Source organism: Dipodomys merriami, unplaced genomic scaffold (assembly GCF_024711535.1).
Source record: "Dipodomys merriami isolate MVZ:Mamm:240054 unplaced genomic scaffold, mDipMer1.0.p SCAF_395, whole genome shotgun sequence".
NCBI lineage: Eukaryota > Metazoa > Chordata > Mammalia > Rodentia > Heteromyidae > Dipodomys > Dipodomys merriami.
Genome location: NW_027205548.1, coordinates 630,462 through 650,274, shown reverse-complemented (window position 1 = coordinate 650,274; position 19,813 = coordinate 630,462).

The following is a 19,813-nucleotide window of genomic DNA, read 5'->3' as shown; positions in this document are numbered from 1 at the left end:
GTCTTGTTTGTGCTCTATTGGATAAATGCCAAGGAGTGGAATCACTAGGTCATAGTTTAGTTTTTTGAGAAACTTCCATATTGCTGTCTAGAGTGGTTGAACAAGCTTACATTCCACTAACAGTGTAACAGATTAAACCAGGCCTAGAGAAACAAAGGTTGCATGTTTTCCCTCATTTATAGTAGCTAGAATATGCCTATAAGTCTGTAAGTAACACATTGGGTTGTATGTAAATGGTTACAAATGAATTAACTGAAGTTTGATAGACTCTATGGAGAGTTCAAATGATAGAATTCTTTAGAAAGACTAAGTTAAAACCCAGAAAAACAAGTACCAGGAAATGGGGCAAGAGGGGTGGGGGGAGCATGGGAGAGAGGTAGATGAAGAAAGGGAAGAAGGGAGGAGAATGTAGTCAAGAATTCATTATGTAGGCCACAAAATTAAGAAAACTAAAGGAAAAGGTTTATGGAAGGGGGGAGAAAATGTTGAAAGAATGACAAGACCAAGATGCTTTATATGCATAAGCTGCTTCCTAAGAAATGAAGAAATGTGAAGGAGAGGTGGGTGAGAATCTTGAAAGGGATGGCATTAATCAATATGCACTGTATTCATAAATTATTGAATGGCAACTTTGTTGTGCAACTGCTTACAGATGATAAAAATATTTCTTAAAAAAAGCTAATATGTTTTACTACCTTGATATAACAAATGGGTAACTGATAAAAATACACAGAAGGATCATTCTTTAAGCAAATGTGACTTAAAAATTCAACACAATAAAAGAGACTAGGGAATGAGTAATCATATTAAAGTTGCATGCTTTGCTTTACAAAATAATCTGCCTTAGAATATATGAAATGCCACCAAATTTCTTAGTATATTGAAAGTATGAGTACTATTTGAAAAGTAAATATTTTATACATTGATTTACAACTATTTATCCCAAATCAATATTAAACGTCACCACATAAAACATTGGTTTTATCTGTGGCTCATTTAGAATTACGAATCCAAAATGGCCCTGAAATAAAATGCAAGGGAGAATACAAACTGGATACTGCCTAGATGCTAACAAAGAGAGGTTAGTATTTTGCTGTTATCCCTCCCAAAACATGTGTGATCATGGAGAAGCTGAGATATTTAAGAACATGTGGGAAAAGGCATTATGGATCTGGTTACAGATGACTGTGAGAGCTTGGTGAAACTTAAATCAGTGAGGGCTTGACACCAAGCAATGGGAGCAGCTGGACTCTGCTGAAGTGGCCAAGTAACAATGATGGGGGATAGTAGGAAGGGATAGTGACATGTATTGAGAATTTAGAGTGTGTGGGATATGGTGCTGCACACTTATAATCCCAGCTTTTAAGAGGCAGACACAGGGGGATTATGAGTTCAAGGCCAGCCTGGGATATAGAAGGAAACTTTAACAAAACAAAACAAAACAAGACAACAAAAACATGGACAAAGGCAACAGCAGAAAGAACTAATGTTCTAGAACTCCATTCAGTATTTAAATGAATGATCTCCAGTTCTCACAGAAGCCCATGGATTGTGACACTATTCTTTACCCCCTGTCAGAGAGAGGGAAACTGAGGCTTAGGGATATCGGTCAAGAAAATTGGCAAACCCAAGTATATTGACTCTGAAATCCAGCACTTACAATCACTGCCTCGCGCTAAATATTTTAAGACCCTCAAGAAGTTTCTCCCAGCATTGAGAGTATAGGAATTATACTCCTGAAGTTTTCCTGACAATGTTTGTTGACACAAGAGTCACATTTGAAAGAGGATTCATTTTTAAATGATTTGGATAATCCAGATGAGCATCAGGTAAACAAGGGCACATTTTAGAACGTGTACATTGGTGATTATGCAGCAATTTGTAATTGTGTTACTGTATCATTGCCAGTGATACAAAGACCTAGTTTTTAAGATTACATTGATATTGTTTGTCATGACTTACAATGATCTATTTTCTGCAGCCAAATCTAGATATTCTGGTCAAAGTCTTCTTATTTTATTTAGTTTGGATTTGTGAATATTTAAAGGCAAGAATATCTCAATGAGCTATCAAAATGAAATGGGATGTTTTGGAAATGGAGCTGCCAGATTGCTCTGGACCCTCCATGGACTGTTATTAGGGTTGGATAAGTGACCCCAGATTCATGGTGCTAAAAGTCTGGTCCCAGGGAACTTTAAGACATGGGGTTTAGGGAGAGATTGTTGGATCATTGCTCTGTGTGTGTGTGTGTGTGTGTGTGTGTGTGTGTGTGTGTGTGTGTGTGTGTGTGTGTGTGTGTGTGTGTGTGTGTGTGTGTGTGTGTGTGTGTGTGTGTGTGTGTGTGTGTGTGTGTGTGTGTGTGTGTGTGTGTGTGTGTGTGTGTGTGTGTGGTGGATCTACAAAGGAGATTGGAGGACCTCCATCTTTCTTTTTGTTCATGAGGTGAATGGGTTTGATCTGCCTTGCATTCTAGGTGTTAGGTGCTGCCATAGGCCCAACACAATGAGATTAGCCTATTATGAACTCTCTAACGTTGTGAGCTAAAACAAACCTTTTCTCCTTATAAGTTGTGCTATCTGAGTATTTTGTCACAGTAGCAGAATGTTAGCTGACATATATGACCCTTGTGAAGACTTCTCTAGCAGTAACCACTAGGATATACCTCTCTTTTTGTAGACCTCACCCAACTGTTGTTTTACCATGTGCCTCATAGTTCTGCGTCTATCTTTACTATCAGCCTCATGATGGAATGGTTTAATTTAGTTATCATGAAATCTATTTCCTCTATACCAGTGGTTTTTGTAATTTGTATTACATGTTGTCATCTACATTGGCAATTTTAATTTGGTAGAGCTCTCTGTGATGCAGTGTGTACGAAAAAAAGTTATCCCAAAGAAAATTATGCTACATTGATTTCTCTGGATCTAATTGCTCTCTTGGGTGTTGGTGAATGAGACTGTATTTTATTCTTCACATATACTTGTAAAAATCCATACAGTTGTTAATAACATTTTATATTGGTGCACTACATTTTTTATTTGTTTTTATTGTTCTGAAAAGGCACTGTCAGCTTGAAATGCTGATCTGGTTGCATCACACCTATGTGTAGTTAGAATGGAAAAATGTTTGGTATGATTTTTTTTGTCTTATTAAAGACAGAAGGTTAGTGGAAGACAAAGGGCACATTGACATCAACTTATTCACTCTACCTACGTTGATTATTCATGTGATCATTTTCATTCCCCAAAAGAGAAGCTTCCATTTGTATTAAAATTACATAAACACAACTGGTAAAAGTAGACAATACATTGAAAAAAACTGTACAGCCTGTACCAAAATCAGTTCAAGTAATTGTTTCAGTTAATTTAGAGTAAATTGAATTAACTTCAGATTGGAAAACTTGTTTGGAAGAAGCCTGCTTTGAGGAAAAGGGAAATAATATTTAAATATATGTGTATGTGTGTATATATATGCATATATACATTGTATATATGCAATGTGTATATATACACATTAATGTATTCTTTATATGTACCACATCTACCTTCTTTTTTGTTTTCTTTTTTTATTGTAAAGATACTGTACAGAGGGGTTACAGTTACATGAGCAAGGTCCATTTCCTATTGAGGATCGTTACCCCCTCCTTTGTTTTTCCCCCTACCAGCCTTTTCCTTCCCACCTCCCCAACTCCCCACTGCCCAAAGTTGTAAAGTTCATTTTCAACATAGTGTCTTGTACATCTCATGTTACAATGAGTCATCCTGTATCCTTATTTCATCAATTTGTTAATTCCCTTCCCTCCCCAAATTAGAAAAATGTATATACAAGATGCAGGGCAATGGAATCAAATACAGTGAAAACAGGGGTTGTACTATGGGGGAAGAACATACAAAAGAAACAAAAAAATCACATGGTACATTATAAGTACATTAAAAACAGCAACAACCTTTTGTGTCCCTATCTTAGGGTTAATTTCATTTACCATCATCTTATATGGTCATATATACATAGCTTTGGCCTCTTCTGCTTGTCCTACACATATATTAGTTATTGCAGATAAGGGAAACCATGGGACCTAAGTTTCTTTGGGCCTAGCTTACTTCACTTAATATAATTTTTCCAAGTCTTTCCATTTCCTAACAAATGGGGCAATGGCATTCTTTCTGATGGAGGCATAGAATTCCATTGTGTATATATACCACATTTTCTTGATCCATTCATCTACTGAGGGGCATCTGGGTTGGTTCCATATCTTAGCTATGGTAAATAATGCTCCAATAAACATAGTTGTACTGGTAGATTTAGTATGGTCTTGTTTGTGATCATTTGGGTAAATGCCCAAAAGTGGGATTGCTGGGTCATAGGGGAGTTCTATGTAGAGTCCTTTGAGAAACCTCCATACTGCTTTCCAAAGTGGTTGAACAAGTTTACACTCCCGTCAACAATGTAGTAAGGTTCCCTTCTGTCCACATCCCCTCCAGCATCTGTTGTTATTAGAGTTCTTGATTATAGCCATTCTAACTGGGGTGAGGTGGTATCTCAATTATTCTATTTTTCGGCTTAGCTCTTGTAACCTATGCATTGAGAAGCATATGAAACAAATGTTTGTCAAGATTGATGTCAGAGAATTTTCCACTGCATTTTCTTTTAGTAAAATCATTCCTTTTGAAAAAGGGTTCAATGTGTCAGGAAGTATACATTGAACTGGTTACAGATAGTAAGGAAGATCACATATTCCTCTTCCCCCCACCACATGTGAATGCCTGTACATGTTTCTTTTCAAATTTCTATTTTAACTCCCACTTTCCTTCAAAAGAAATTCTTGTTAGATGAGATTATAATAGGAGTCTTTTGATTGACTATCAGCATTTTAGTCATCGCCTTTGACAAGGGGCAATATCACTAAAATTGGCTCAGTGCTTTAACAACCTCTTCACCTTCTAAAAAGCTCTTGTTTTATCTCTCAGGATCCCAGTGACCTTTCTGACTCTCATTCATTTCTCATAGCATTTCTTTGCCAAGCCTGGCCTTACCTCTTTGTTTATGCTCAGTGATGCTTTATGTATTACTCAAGTGAATACCTGTGCCACCAGCCTGGGTATTGATTTGATGTCCCTTTTGTTTCTGTGTTTGGAAGCTCAACCAGCATTCCACTAGGCTCAGTGAGCACTAGCTACTAGAATCCACTTTTCTCCCTAAGTTCTGGCTGTTTCAGAGATGGGGAGGTGGCACAATTAGGGATGATGAACACATTTATCTTTCCCAGGGTCTAGTTCCCTTTCCAGGAGTAGCAGCTTTTTCAGGTAAAACACTCTAAAACTCTCAAAGCTGAATTCCTTTAGTCTCATTCTGGTAATGGAAGTTTAAGGATGCAGCTAGAATTGGGGAAATTTGTTCTTCAAGGTTAAATAAGCAGAACATTATCTTGTCCTCCACCCCCTTTTTTTTTTTTTTTAAAGCGAAAGCCTTCTTTGACATTTTGTGTTCTTATTTTAAATTTCTAAATATGTTTTAAGAAGATGGAATTCCTCCTGAGCTTTTGTGATAGAAATGCTTTATTCTGTGCATCAATTTATCAAATATTTATTGTATTCATAATACCTTTGAGGCATGGAGAAATGTGGATCTGAGAGAAAAACAAACAAGCAGTGTTCCTTACACTCAGGAAGCTCCCTTTCTTCTGAGATAGGCAAAAATCAATAAATGTCCATACAAGGTGAAGTGCCTGTAATCCTAGGACTAAGGAGGCTGAGGTAGGAGGATCATAACTTTCAGGCTAATTGGTCTACAAAGTAAATTCTAAGCCAGCCTGAGCTATCTAGTAAAACACTGTAGGTTAGTGAAGGATATACATGGTTTACTGCCTATGAACAGCTAACTTATAGTCTAACAGGAGGAATACTAGGAATCTGGAACATGTGTTGTTGGGGAAGGGACTAAAGGGGATAGGGAACAGACAAATGGAGAAAGGAAGCATTGAAAACAAACATATAATATTCAGTGTTCATTTGTGAAAATGGAGCCAGATAACTTGAAGGGATGATTAGAGTTGGGAGTGATGGGGGAGAATTATGGAAGGGGTCATTTTGATCAAGATACATTGTACTTAGGAATGGGTAACACTGTTCAACAAGAAATGTACTCATTACCTTACTCATGTAATTGTAATCCCTCTGGATAGCATCTTTACAATAAAATAAATAAAAAGAGGGATAAATAAATGCAAAAGAAGAAAGCTATTAAAATATACATTGTACTCATAAAGTGGACCCCCAAGCCCCAAGAATAAAATATAAAAAATATTTTAAAAATTTCCATATCTAAAGGCCTCTGTCTGTGGCTCAGTGGAAGGATACTCACCTAGTAAGCACAAGGCCCAGAGATTAAACTCTAGCAAAAAATGAAAACAAATCTCTGGTAGGTACTGCTTATTGTTCTGAAGAATATTATGTGGGGTAATGGGCTACAGTGTGGTAAATGGGCATAGTACCATTGAAGGTCACTGGAAAAGGCATCCCTTGTAAGGTAGCATTGGAACAGAAGTATAGAGAGAGATAGCCAGAGGAAGAGTATCCTTAGCAAAAGTAACAACCAGAGCCACCAGGAGACCAGTGTGGTGAGAGAGAGAGGGAGGAGAGGGAGAAAGACAGAGACAGAGACAGAGAGACAGACAATAAGAGATACAGAGAGAGACAGAGGCAGACAGAGAGAGAGAGAGAGAGAGAGAGATGACGGAAACATTTGTATACTGCCAGAATATTTCAGTATCACTGTTGCCCATCAAAATTACCTGGGAAGCTTGTTAAAAATAAAACATCATGGACTCAAATCTGAGTTGAAATAAAAAAATCTCTTGTGGACTTGGGAATCCATATTTCTAACAAGCTCCTTAGATGGATGGTTCCTGCATGGCACATGGACCCTGTTCTGTGGATGGGTATCTGGAGACCACTGCAGACAACAAAAGCTTGGAAATTACCTTTGAGGCCTAGCAGGCTTAAGGACAACCTTTCACAGGAAACTGGAATGTGTCCCCTTTTAGATATGTGGCCACTTTTTGATAATGGCTACCCTGGCTTCTTATGGTGCATGGGTTGGATTTCAGAGAGGTATGTGTGTGGGTGAAAAAGGCATGGAGATAGCATCACACATTATGACCAGAAGCTAGACTACAAACTCTAGCTGTCCCTCTGAGACCTGAGGCTAGGATTTGACAGACTGTTTCCATGACGCCACTGGTCATCATGGAAGCCAGAACAGATCGCGAATTTCTGTGAGAGGGCCACCATCTCTAACATGTTATTTGGGAAAGTCTGGGGTATAAGGAGCCTATCTACAGTAAAATATTATATTTGCTATGGATGTTTCTCATTCACTAATGGAAACAAAGAGATGTGTAATTTAGCCAAAAGCAAGATAACTGAATAGAGGAACTGAATTATAATTTGTGCAACAGACTGACATTCTGTACCTGATATATCTATATCCTCACCCCTGATCTTGTTTCGATAAAAGATCTCTGTAGATAGAATCCAGTTGCAGATCTTGAGATAAGACCATCTCCTTCTAAGTTATATTCTTTAGGTTTATTTTATTGCCATTATGTACTTGTACAAAGGGTTTTCAGATACCATGCATCTTGATCACTCCTTCTCTCAGTCCTATTTTTCTAAGTTTCTCAACTTCTGTATCTCTGCTGAATGTTTGATTCACCCTGCTTTCAGTGTCCATCCCTCTTTTCGACTCACCAGAATTCTGCTCATCCTTAATAGCCCACCTCAAAATCTCACTTTCTTCAGTGAGATGTCTTTGACTTTCTAGGCTGCAGTAAACTTCCCCCTTGCTCTGTATGAAGATATAGAATATTTCAAATTGCTTGGTGTTGATGTGATTCCTTGGGTTGCCAATTCCTTCTTATTCTATGTAGACTAGACTCTAGAGGGAAGAGGCACATCCTGTCTTTTTATACCTCTCCACAATCCCTCCTCCCCTCGTCACTTAATAAGAGTGCCTTCTTGTGTATTGAATCAACTCCCATTATGACTTTTATCTTGCACTTGGAAAATGACTAACCATAAAGTTGCATGGCAGGCCCTCTTTTTCATTGGCTCCCCAAATCATTCCAAAAGGTTGACACAATTTTGAGATGGCCTAAGTTTTCTTCATGGACAGTTACAACCTACCTAGTTTTGTTTAGCACTAAATCACACCTGATCTAAACTTAGCAAAATTAGGTTATCAGGTCAAGGGGGAAGCCAGTTTTCTGTCGCAGTCTGGACCGCCAGCAGCCCTGTCAGCTAGATGTCGTAAGTGCCTACCTCTAGCATGGTGCTGTGGCTACTCTTGAAATGGAAGTTGGGTCTTTCCCTTTCTACTTGGCTAAATGAGGAATCAGAAAACATGAAGGCACTGTCCCTGCCCTGGTGGAGGGGATGCATTGCTGGGGTTGGATGCAGAGACTGAGTGCAGAGAATGAGATGGCCTTGAACCTAGGGCTAGAAGGACTGAATTCCCATCAAGATGCTATTCCTCACTAACTTCTTGACTTCTTTGGTTGGGATACTCTTCATTTATAGCATATAGAATTATAATGGTCACTTTCTACAAGTTTGAGTATTAAAGGAGATCATAGGCATAGACACTTAAAAGAAACCTGATCCATGGCAAGCATTTAGTCAATGGCCACATCAGACTCCAGGGCCCTTGTTTTATGGACTCTTAGCTGTCTCTCACTACTCCTACTTGCCTGGCCTTTTCTCTTTTTGTGTGTGACAGTATTGAGGATTTAATTCTGTGATTCATGCTTACAATCACTTCATCATTTTCTCCATGCCCTCAGAGCTTCTTTTCTAAGTTATTGGTCATGTTGAGTCTTACAGTTCTGCCTGGGCCATCCTCAAACTATGATCCTCCTACCTCTGTTTCTCAAGTTGCTGGACCACAGGAGTAGATCGCCATTCCCCTGCCCTGGCCTTTTGTAAATTGTGTCTTTCTCTGACTCCCACCTTGGCTTTGTCCTTTGCCTCCCATCCTGCTATTGTCTTGGACCATCTTCCTTCATTTGGCATCCTTTGGTAATCCCTGCTTCTTTTTCTGGTCTGAAAGCAGTTACCAAAGAGTGAAAGTGACCCCTTAGTTAACACCTCCAAATAGATATTTGCATAAATCTGTTCTTCCTGTTCATGAGGCCCACCATGAGAAAAGTGCACCCACTTTCAAGCGGGAGAGCTCAGTGGGGGTTTAGATTCCTTGTCAGTATTCAGACTCTGTCACCTCACAGCAAATGTAGGAAAGAAACAATTTTGGTCTGTTCTGCCCTAAAAAAAAATTACAGCTTAATACAATTTTAAGAAATGTGTGCAAGCAGTGATAAAAAGTTCTAATCTCTGCCAAGCATGAGAAGGAGTGTTAATACAGCGTGGGAAAATACCCACACGTCCTCAATTTCCTGGCATGCTCCAGTTCTTCCCCAATGCATAGCTTATCTCACATAGGCAGCGGATGCCAGGGTGACACTTTTTAGACCAAGAAATGGAATCTATTTTGTCTTTGCCTTCAGTTTTCAGTTGGATTCTCAGAGGGAGTAAACTTAAATGATTGGAATAGTTCCTTTCCCCCACCCCCTTTTTTGGCAGTTTTGCTGGTCACTGGTTTTAAAAGTGCATTGTAAGGGAATCTAATTTCTTTTTTGAGAGAGGAGGGAATGTTGAGAAGTTCTTCTTAGAGGGAACTTACAGTATATAGCATGTGAAGATTCTTCAAGGCAGTCATTTTGGGTATTTTCTCTTTGGATGTTCTCAGAGAGTATTCAGACTGTGGAATCAATCTCATGGGTGGTTGTCAGTAAGAGTGGGAGGCTTGTCTTATTATTTTGTGAAACTTTCACATCTAGTCTATCTGCCAGGGAAGCTTGTTGATAGAATAAATAAATAGAGTTGGAAATTGACCATCAGTAGGCTTTTGTTTAGACTCAATGGCCTTTCTGGTGGTATCATAATGTGTTTAGATAGGTGCTTATTTATTTGTGAGATATACTTTGGATGTTTCTTATGTGACAAATAGTTTTCCCAACACACACACAGAGGGAGGGAGGAAGAGAGAGACAGAGAGACAGAGAGAGACAGAGAGAGACAGAGAGAGAGAGAGAGAGAGAGAGAGAGAGAGAGAGAGAGAGAGAGAGAGAGAGAGAGAGAGAGAGAGAGAGAGAGAGAGAGAATTTCAAATTGCAAAGCCACTTGAGAGAAATCCACTATGACATGATTCTGAGCAAGAAATTATTTTGGGGTATTATAAAAACACAAGCAATAAAAGAATAAACAGACATAAAACTTGAAAGCTTCTGGGCAGTGAAGGAAATAATCAGCAAAGAGACAATCTATAGAATAGGAGAAAATACTTGCAAACTATTTTCATTTGGCAACATATTAATATTCAGAATATATAAGGAACTAAAAATCTTAACCAGTAAAGCTCCCAAATAATCCAATTTAAAAATGGTTAAATGATCAGTATTTACCATATTCTTACAGATATTCAGAATGGTGACTCCTTTGTACAACTACTTAACGATAAAAATAAAATAAAAAAGGTTACTCAAATTGCTTTTTAGAACTAAGAAAAATGGGCCAGTGATCGGAGCAGGTTTTATTTAAGAGAAGATACGTAAATGATCAACATATATATGCTATGAATGATAACATCAGTAATCATCAGGGAAATAAATGCAAGCCAAAATCATAATAAGGTATCACCACTTTCTAGTTAGAATGATTACCATCAAAAAATGACATGCTGGTTAGGACATAGAAAGGGGAAATCTTCTATACTGTCAGTGAAAATGTAAGTTGGCATAGCGTCTTATAAGTTCCATATAAGCTTCTCAAAAACAGAAAAATAGAGCAGGCATATGACCTAGGACTCTTGTTATTTGATATATCTCCAAAGGAAATGAAGCCAGTATTTCATGAAGACAAATGTAATTTCGTGTTTATTGAAGCAGTATTCACAGTGGCCAACACATGGGCTCAACTTCAATATCCATAAAGAATAAAGAAAAGAATAAGGTATAGACACACAATGCTACACCAGTTAGCCTTAAAAAAGAAGACAATTTTGTCGCGTGTGCTATGGATGAGTCTGGAAGACATGTTGAGTAAAATGAGGCAGGCACAAGACAAACCCCACATGATTGCAGTCGTGTAAGGAAAGCTGAACTCATGGAAGCTGAGTAGAATGGTGACTATTGGGGACGGTAGTTGAGAGGTGGGTTAACAGAGGCTGGTTAAAGATACAATGCCACAGCCAGATAGAAGTGGTAGGTTCTGGTATTCTGTTCTACCTAAGTGAGATTTTAAATATTCTCTTCACAAAGAAATGATGTGTTTGGGATGATATGTAACCCAAGTACTCCAGGTTGATCCATATACATATAGAAATGCACCAAAACATCACACTGTACTTCTTAAAGATCTGTACAAAATTTAATAACATCCTCCCTCCCCTCTCAGTAAAAAAAAAATTCTATTTGGACAATATTTTGACATACAGACTATATAAGCTCAGAGAGAAGATGGATTTCTGACCATTTACCACATAAGACATACCAGGGAAATTGTATTTCCTTCAAGGTCCTTGGTTTAACAAGAATGCTGATAAACTCAAGTGTATTTGAAGGACAGTAATTCTTGTGATGAAGGTATTGATAGAATATTATAAGACAAAGGTGAAAGAATTAGAGACCATTGTAATGGGTGATCAATTAGATTTTGACTATTTTTTGGGGGGGCTCTGGTCGTGGGGACTGAACTCTGGGTCTGGGCACTGTCCCTCAGCTCTTCAGCTCAAGGCTAGCGCTCTACCACTTGAGCCACAGCGCCACTTCCGGCTTTTTTCTTTTTGCTCATGTGGTGCTGAGGAATCGAACCCAGGGCCTCAGGCATGCAAGGCAAGTGCTCTACCACTGAGCCACCTTCCCAGCCTAGATTTTGACATTTTTGTATGTGCATATGTATGCTGGTCCTTGGGCTTGAACTAGGGGCCTGGGTAGTGTTTCTAGGTTTTTGTGTTCAAGGCTATTGTTTTTCCACTTGAGCCACAGCTCCACTTCCAACTTTTTGGTGACTGATTGGAGATAAGACTCCTGAGCTGCTGGGCGCCAGTGGCTCATGCCTGTAATCCTAGCTACTCAGGAGGCTGAGATCTGAGGATCGTGGTTCAAAGCCAGCCTGGACAGGAAAGTCAATGAGATGCTTATCTCCAATAAACCACCAGAAAACCAGAAGTGGCACTGTGGGTCAAGCGGTAGATCACTCACCTTGAGCTGAAGAGCTGAGGGACAGCGCCCAAGCCCAGAGTTCAAGCCCCACGACCGACAAAAAAAAAAAAAAAAAGACTCCTGATCTGGCTTTGAATCTTGATTCTTAGATCTCAGCCTCCAGAGTAGCTAGGATTACAGGTGAGAGCCACCAGTGTCCAGCTAGGTTCTAACCTATTTGAGGGTCAGCAATCCTGTCTTCTTTAGGAGGTTACAGTATCTTATAGCTGTTATGCTCATGAAAGTTTCAGAGTAACTAATAACCTTCAAGGTCACCAAATCCTACTCATCCCATGCCTTACTTTTTTTTTTTTAAATGAGACATCAAGAGGCAGACTGTCTTCAAGTTAAATACTTCTAGGGGAGTTAAATACTTTAGGGAGAAAGGTCTTTCATCTTCGAAAACTCTATCTGCTAGAAACTTCTTCCTTATATTCAGCCAAAGGATTTTTTTCAGAGTTAGAAGCTTTAAAGTGGATCCTGAGTGCTGGATCTCCAGGATTTTCTTTGAACACTGGTGTTTATAGGGTGTGTGCAAATGAGAATCAGGAATAGTGAAGGTGAGAAATTGGGACATGGAGTGAGATCCCCCTAAGAATATTGCTCCCATGATTCCTAGAGCAACCAAGTAGCCATCCCATCTGACCCACTGAAAACAATCCAACTGTGGTTTCTGCTGGCATTAATGAAGGTGTCTCCTTCCTGGAACAGCCCATTTGGTGCTACCTGGAGACATTTGGACGTCACTGGCAGGGGGGAGGATGATGGAATTACTACACTGTTACAAATCTTCCATTTGCTGGTTCTGCTCCTGACCAAAGCCTCCCTAATTCCTTTCCTGTAAATTCAGAGGTGTGAAGTGGTATATATAAATATAAAATATATATAAAATACCAGAAGGCTGGTATATTAATTGCTATTGCAATTGCTGATAGTTCTGCAAGGAATTCTTGTGACTGCACACTGTCCACTTTTCCCCTGTCACTTTTTGTGTGCCCTCTGAATGAGAAGAGATATTTATAGAAAGGAAACATCTTCTGGGTCCTTGTACATTGTTTTCCTGGGCTCTCTTTACTGCCCATTTACTCAGCAGGTTGAAGGACCAAATGTTACTCCCTGTTTCTCCCGCCACCTGGGTTGCTTCAGAGTTGAGAGGTGGATAGGCCAACATAACCAGAGAAGATTTTTAAAAATATTTTTTATTGTAAAGATAGTGTATAGAGAGGTTACAGTTACATGAGTAAGGTAATGAACACATTTCCTTTCGAGCATTGTTATCCCTCCTTTGTTTTTCCCCTACTATCCCTTTCTTCCCCATCTCCCCACCTCCGCCACCCTCCTGCCCCCCAAGTTGTAAAGTTTGTTTTCAACATAGTGTCTTGTATGTCTCATAGTTACAATGGGTCAACCTGTATCCTTGTTTCAGCATTTTGTTATTTCCCTTCCAGAGAATCTTTTAAAGAAAATTCTGATTGTTTATGAGCATTGGATAACATTTTCTTGGGGAGCCAAGGAGCTGTAGTGAGTTTATTTATTTTTTTCTTTTCTTTTTTTTGGTACTGGGGATCGAACCCAGGACGTTGCACTTGCTAGGCAAGCGCTTTGCCACTGAGCTACATCCCTGTAGTGAGTTTATGAAGCACCCCCATGTGTTGTCCAGCCAGATGTGTCCAGATGCTTTAGAGTGTGCAGTAGGACAGATGACAGGGGACCAGCTTATAATGGAGGAAGGCCACATGACTCTTCTAGGCAAGCGTGTAGGAAACTTCATAGCTGAAACTTATACTGCTATTTTATGATTCACACAGGCTCTTGCTCGATCATGCTATTGGGTAAAGTATAATAGAATTCCTTTCCATATGCCTAGGCATTTGAAATATCCCCATCTTTTATTCACAGATGCCCTGTGAGGCAGATGCATGTAATGTCACTTCATCTAAGAATTATGTCTACTTGGAAGGCCAATTACTTTCCAAAGCAGGGTTGATATCTCTAAAGCAGTTTAAATGAGCACCTTAGGTTCCAGTTGCACTAATATTCAGAGAAACATACCAGTAGTCATTCCAGATGGGCATTTTGATAGCCAAAGGGGGTGCTTTGAATAATAGCCTTAGGAGAAGAGGTAGAAAGCAGGACTATTCAATGAAATTGAGATTCCTGGTTATTCTCAGTATTAGAATAAAGGAAATGGAGGAAGAAAGAAAGAAAGGAAGGAGGGGAAAATTAACATGTTTCAAACTAAGTGTTAGATGTCACTTGTGTTAAAGATTTCACACAGCAAAGCTTATGGGACAGGTTCAGATTTAGAGAAATCAATAGTTTCTTGACAACATTGTAGGTTAGTGATTATGAGTACAGTCAGTAGATGATTTCCTCGCACTTCCATTCACAAATTTTTTCTTAAATTTCAGAACATAAATTCCATATATTTCTAGCTGTTGGGGGACTAGAGAGTGCAGGGACAGACAAAGAACTTATGTTACTGGGAGACTGAAAACCAAGACAAATGAAATGTAGGCATAATTTGTCTGTCTACCCACTTACTTATCTACCATCTGTCTATTTTATCTACCTTTATCTGACTACGTATCTGCTGTCTATCATCTAACTACCTACCTCTGTAATCTCATAGCCATGTGATAATGAATATGATGAAAAGGAGTGTAGCAGAGTAAGAGGATAGAGACTGTAGGGGTAATATTTTAAGATTGGCAGGTAAAGAGCTTCTGAACAAGTCATTTAAACAGAGACCTGCAGGAGTAAGCAACTGGTCGTGTGGACAGTTGAGGGGACAGCCCAGGAAGAAAGAGAAGCAAATGCAAACGTCTCTCTGATAGGAGTTTTCTCAGTGTGCTTGAGAACATCAAGGAGGCCAGTGGTGGAATGGAGTGAGCTAGAGAGAGTAGGAAGAGATTGAATGTGAGGTGAAACCAAGGCCTAGATTTCTAGAGACCCAGAAGGACTAAATTGCACATCCTTTGCTAGAAAGCTATTGGGATGTTTGATCAGATGATAGTGGATATGATTTGCAAGAAAAACTTTGGTTGCTGTGTAGAGCTTGGGCCTAGGGTAAGAGTGCATAGATTCTGGATATATTTTTATATTAGAGCCAATATGTTCTGCTAATAGAATGAATGCTAATTATAAGAAAAAGATAAGAATCAATGTCCCCAATATTTTTCATCTAAGTAACTTGAAGGCTGAAATGGCTATTTCATAAGATGGAGATGACTATAGGAAAAGTATACTTAGGGGCCAAAAGAAAGAGTTTTGTTTGGGCAAGATAGTTCCAGGTTGTCTGTTAGGTTTCCAAGTAGTCACATATTTGTTTCATGCCTATTCTTTTTAAAAACATTGCGTCTGATATATTTTTGACACGTAGAAACTGATTTAATCATATTTCCATACATGCATATAATATACTTGGATCATATTCTTCCTCTGTGTTTATTCCTTAAGCTGTACTTGGACAATTCATGTACTTTCCTCCATAGGAAAACACAGCTCCAATAAAACAAACAGAACAAAACATCAGAGCAAGGTGAGCAGAATTGGAGATGATGACAGACTATGTTCTCTAGAGATTTCCTATAAGGGAGGGCAGAGAAATGAGTGGTTTATTGGAAGAGCTTGTGGGGAAAGGGTTATTTTTTTACCTTCTTTTATAAAGATAAGAAGTATGTTTGTGCAGAATATATAAAGAGACTAGGGACATAGCTCAGTGGTAGATTGTTGCCTTGCATACAGAAAGCTCTGGGTCTGTCCTGGATTTGAATTACTGAACACACAAGTGAAAACTATCGATGTAAAAGCATTAAAGGCAGGTTGCTGAAGCAATGCCCATAAGTAGGCAAGAAAGACAGGGTCCTAGAGGGCACAGTGAAGTGTGAGAAAGCCGATCTGCAGATATATCAGATGCAGGTAATGAGTAGCATTATAGGAGAAATTTCCAGACATTCAGTTCTGATTGCCCTAGATGTCTCTGTAAAATACAAAGCAAGTTATCAACTGTCTGAAGAGCAGGGAGGAAATAGAGGTTAGAGGTGAGCGGAAGGTTTGGAATAGTAATTCAGAAGAGGAGGAAGATTAATGGGCTAGATTCACAGAGAAGCCCAAGTGAAGCAAAGGCATATACATTCAATATACCTGTGGGGTTTTTTTCCTCACTGTGTACATGGAGTAGCACAAAATAAGCACAGAGTTGTATTTAACCAAATTTGAAGTTTTGCTAGGTAAGAGATGGGCCAGGGAAATGAGAATCTATTCAACAGAGTAATTATAACCTTTCAAGTTTGGTGAGAAGTAAACCTACGAGGTTAACATGGAGTGGTGGAGGCTGGGGATGGGGACACAAGAAAAGTGTAATGGATTACCATTCTCAGTGGGTCACAAAACTGCTGGGGCACGGAATTAGTGTGAGGGGGCATGCACAGTGAGTGTAGGTAGCCTGTACTTCAGATCATGTGAGACATGTAGTTAGGGCTAATAACGAGATTTGTATCATAACCAAGAGAGCTGATCAAGTGAGGTAAGGCAGAAGATAAGATAGTTGAAGGTGAAACATGGCAAGAATTGAGAGGCCAGAGTTGTTTTTAATGCAACAATTAGAAGGATTGTTTCTATACTATTGAAATAACAAAGAATGATGCCAGGAGCAGTGTGCTTGAGTTAAAGACAGTAACCCAAGTGGTAAAGTCATCCTGAGCCTAGGGAGTGATTCAGACTTGGTTCTATCGGGGAGTCCAGGGAGTGTGATAATGATAGAAATGCCAAAAATGGCCCCAGCCTCAGCATCTACTGAAGTATAACTTAGAGTTTTACAAGCTCTCCAAGAACTTCATGTGCACATGGAAGTCTAGGAAGCTCCTCTCCACATGACTCCAACAAGGAGAGTCATAGCATCAACATGAAAACCCTTGAGAATTGCAGAAAGGAGAGAACTATTGTCTGAAAGCAATGGATATGGTTACCTATCCCAATTCTAGAATGAGATTAACGGGACATGGGAGAGAAAAGAGGCACAATTTGTGAGGGCTATGGGCAAATTCCTGCCCTTAGTGAGCAGATCTGGGCTTCAGTTAGACCAAGCATAGAAGTCTGGAATATAGGAGAGTTTGCTAATGATTAGTGACGACTTCCATGGGGCACAGTGGGAAATTGGAGTAGGGCGATAGATGCCAAAGAGAGGCAAGTAATAGGAGGGAATTTGATGAATCTGGACATATAAGAACAAAGGCCAGGAATGAGAGATGACGGATGCTCTTAGGCTTTGTGTGATTGAAGGGGATAGAAATAGTAGCCATTATCAAATGAACCCAAATGCTTCTGTAGATAGCTTTGGATTCTAGGATTGGAGAAACACATATGAAGATCTTGGCTAGGACAGAAGTAGAGCTCAATAGTTTCATCTGCAAATTCCAGTTTGGCATAGGGATGCTTACCCATGTAGACTTGCACATAGGAATAATGAGAGAAGTATGCCTATTATATCAGAATTAGAGGGAGGACCTGCATTTCATTTCTGGTCCTCCTCCTTACTGGCTGTATAATACTGAGTAGAAACATTTCACCTTTCCTAGTCTCACTTTTCTCAATTCTCCCATTGTAATTCTAAAGAATAAATTTGTATTGGTCATAATAACATTGTGCTATGACATTTTATAGGACAGCAATAGACCTTGAGCATCTACTTTATGGTACATGTTGTGAGCTATAACTATGAATTAGCGCTAGTTCTTTCTCCTCAGATGTGATGGAAAAGCTTTGGCCTAATCGAGCGAACTAATGTACATGATCCTGCTGTGTACTACCCTGTGTAATTGCAAGGTGCAGTAATTAATTGTGGGAGAGAAGAAAGTGAGTCGTACTGTTGAGATTAGTAGAATTCATTGAAGAATTGATTTGTCAATAGGCAATTTCTTATTCATTATAATCGCCTGGAGAGTTTTTTTAAAGAAGTATGAATTCATAGATGTAAACCCCAGGCATTCTCATTTAACTGGAAAATGGTTTAAAAAATAGACAAAACCACGTCAGATGATTCCAGTAGAGTTGAGCCCTGCTTTGCTTAATGATTTGCCTACATGAGAGGAGAAAGGTTTTGTTCCTGGGTGCTGGAGTCAGATTTAACCAGGAGCTCACCTGGACCCTCATCACCTGACTTTAGACTTTTAACCTTGAGTCTCAGGGTCCTATGGGCATAGTTTGAAAGGTGGGGATTTCCACTGTCCCTTTGAATTAGGAAGATGTCGAGAATACCTGAAGAGCCAGTCTATTAGCTACTGAAGTTCAAGGCAGATGGAGAACTTCAGAATAATTCTTCCAGCAGCTGAGTTGCCATGGGAGGCAAAATGAGCAAAATTAGTCAGCAGCAGGAAGGGAAAGAATGTTCTGGAAAAAAACAGTTGGAAACATGTTTCTGATAAAGAGCGAAAGACTCTCAGGCCAGTTTCTGGAACAACCTGAGGAGACTGCAGATCTGTCTTGCTGGGATCTGGAGAATCTCAGAACCCCAGCAGGCAGAGAGGGAGAGCACATCTTGAGTGACCCTCCGGACCCTTCAGTGAGAGACACTGTTACCTGCCACAAAGCTCTCCCAGCTGCGTTCCTAGCTTACCCTGCCCAGATTAGGAAGAATGGAAGCAGCCAAGGAGGAGTCAGGATGGCAGATCACCTGCCTGGTCTGTCTGGCCCATCCTTGCCTGCTTCCTGTCAGTTCATGTGATCAACCCTGGCTCCTGTTTTGGTGCTCATCTGTCTGACCTGACATTGCCTGTGGCAGTCCAGAAAAGCAAGTACTACATTTCAAACCATTCCCAAACCAGACAACATAATTTCTGTCATCAGGGCCTTTGTCCTTGGCCTTTCCATCTACTTGAAACACAGTCCCTCCATGCAATAACCTGTAGAAGTTTGGAGTCGCTGTGTGAAGACTCTCTGCCTTTCCTTCTACCATATTTCATCTGTCTTTATCAAATTAATCAATACTGGCCACGTGATGTCTGTGGCTGCTATCTCCTTCCAGAGACTGTAGGGTACTAGGAGCTCAGACTGGAAAACCAGTGCTTACAATAGTGTCCATTCCCCAGTAAGTCCTTTAGTGACTGCTTACTCGTGACTGTTGTCATTACATGTTTTAATGAGTGAATTCATTTTGAAGAACCCCAAACCAGTTTCCCAGCCACTGCATGCTGTGACCAGGATACAACTGAGTGGTTCTCTCAGGCCAGTCCATCTTGCATCATCTAGATTTCTTGCCTTAAATGATTTCCGAGAGAGAGAGAGAGAGGAGAGAGAGAGAGAGAGAGAGAGAGAGAGAGAGAGAGAGAGAGAGAGAGAGAGAGAGAGAGAGAGAGAGAGAGAGAGAGAGAGAGAGAGAGAGAGAGAGAGTGTGTGTGTGTGTGTGTGTGTGTGTGTGTGTGTGTGTGTGTGTGTGTGTGTGTGTGTGTGTGTGTGTGTGTGTGTGTGTGTGTGTGTGTGTGTGTGTGTGTGTGTGTGTGT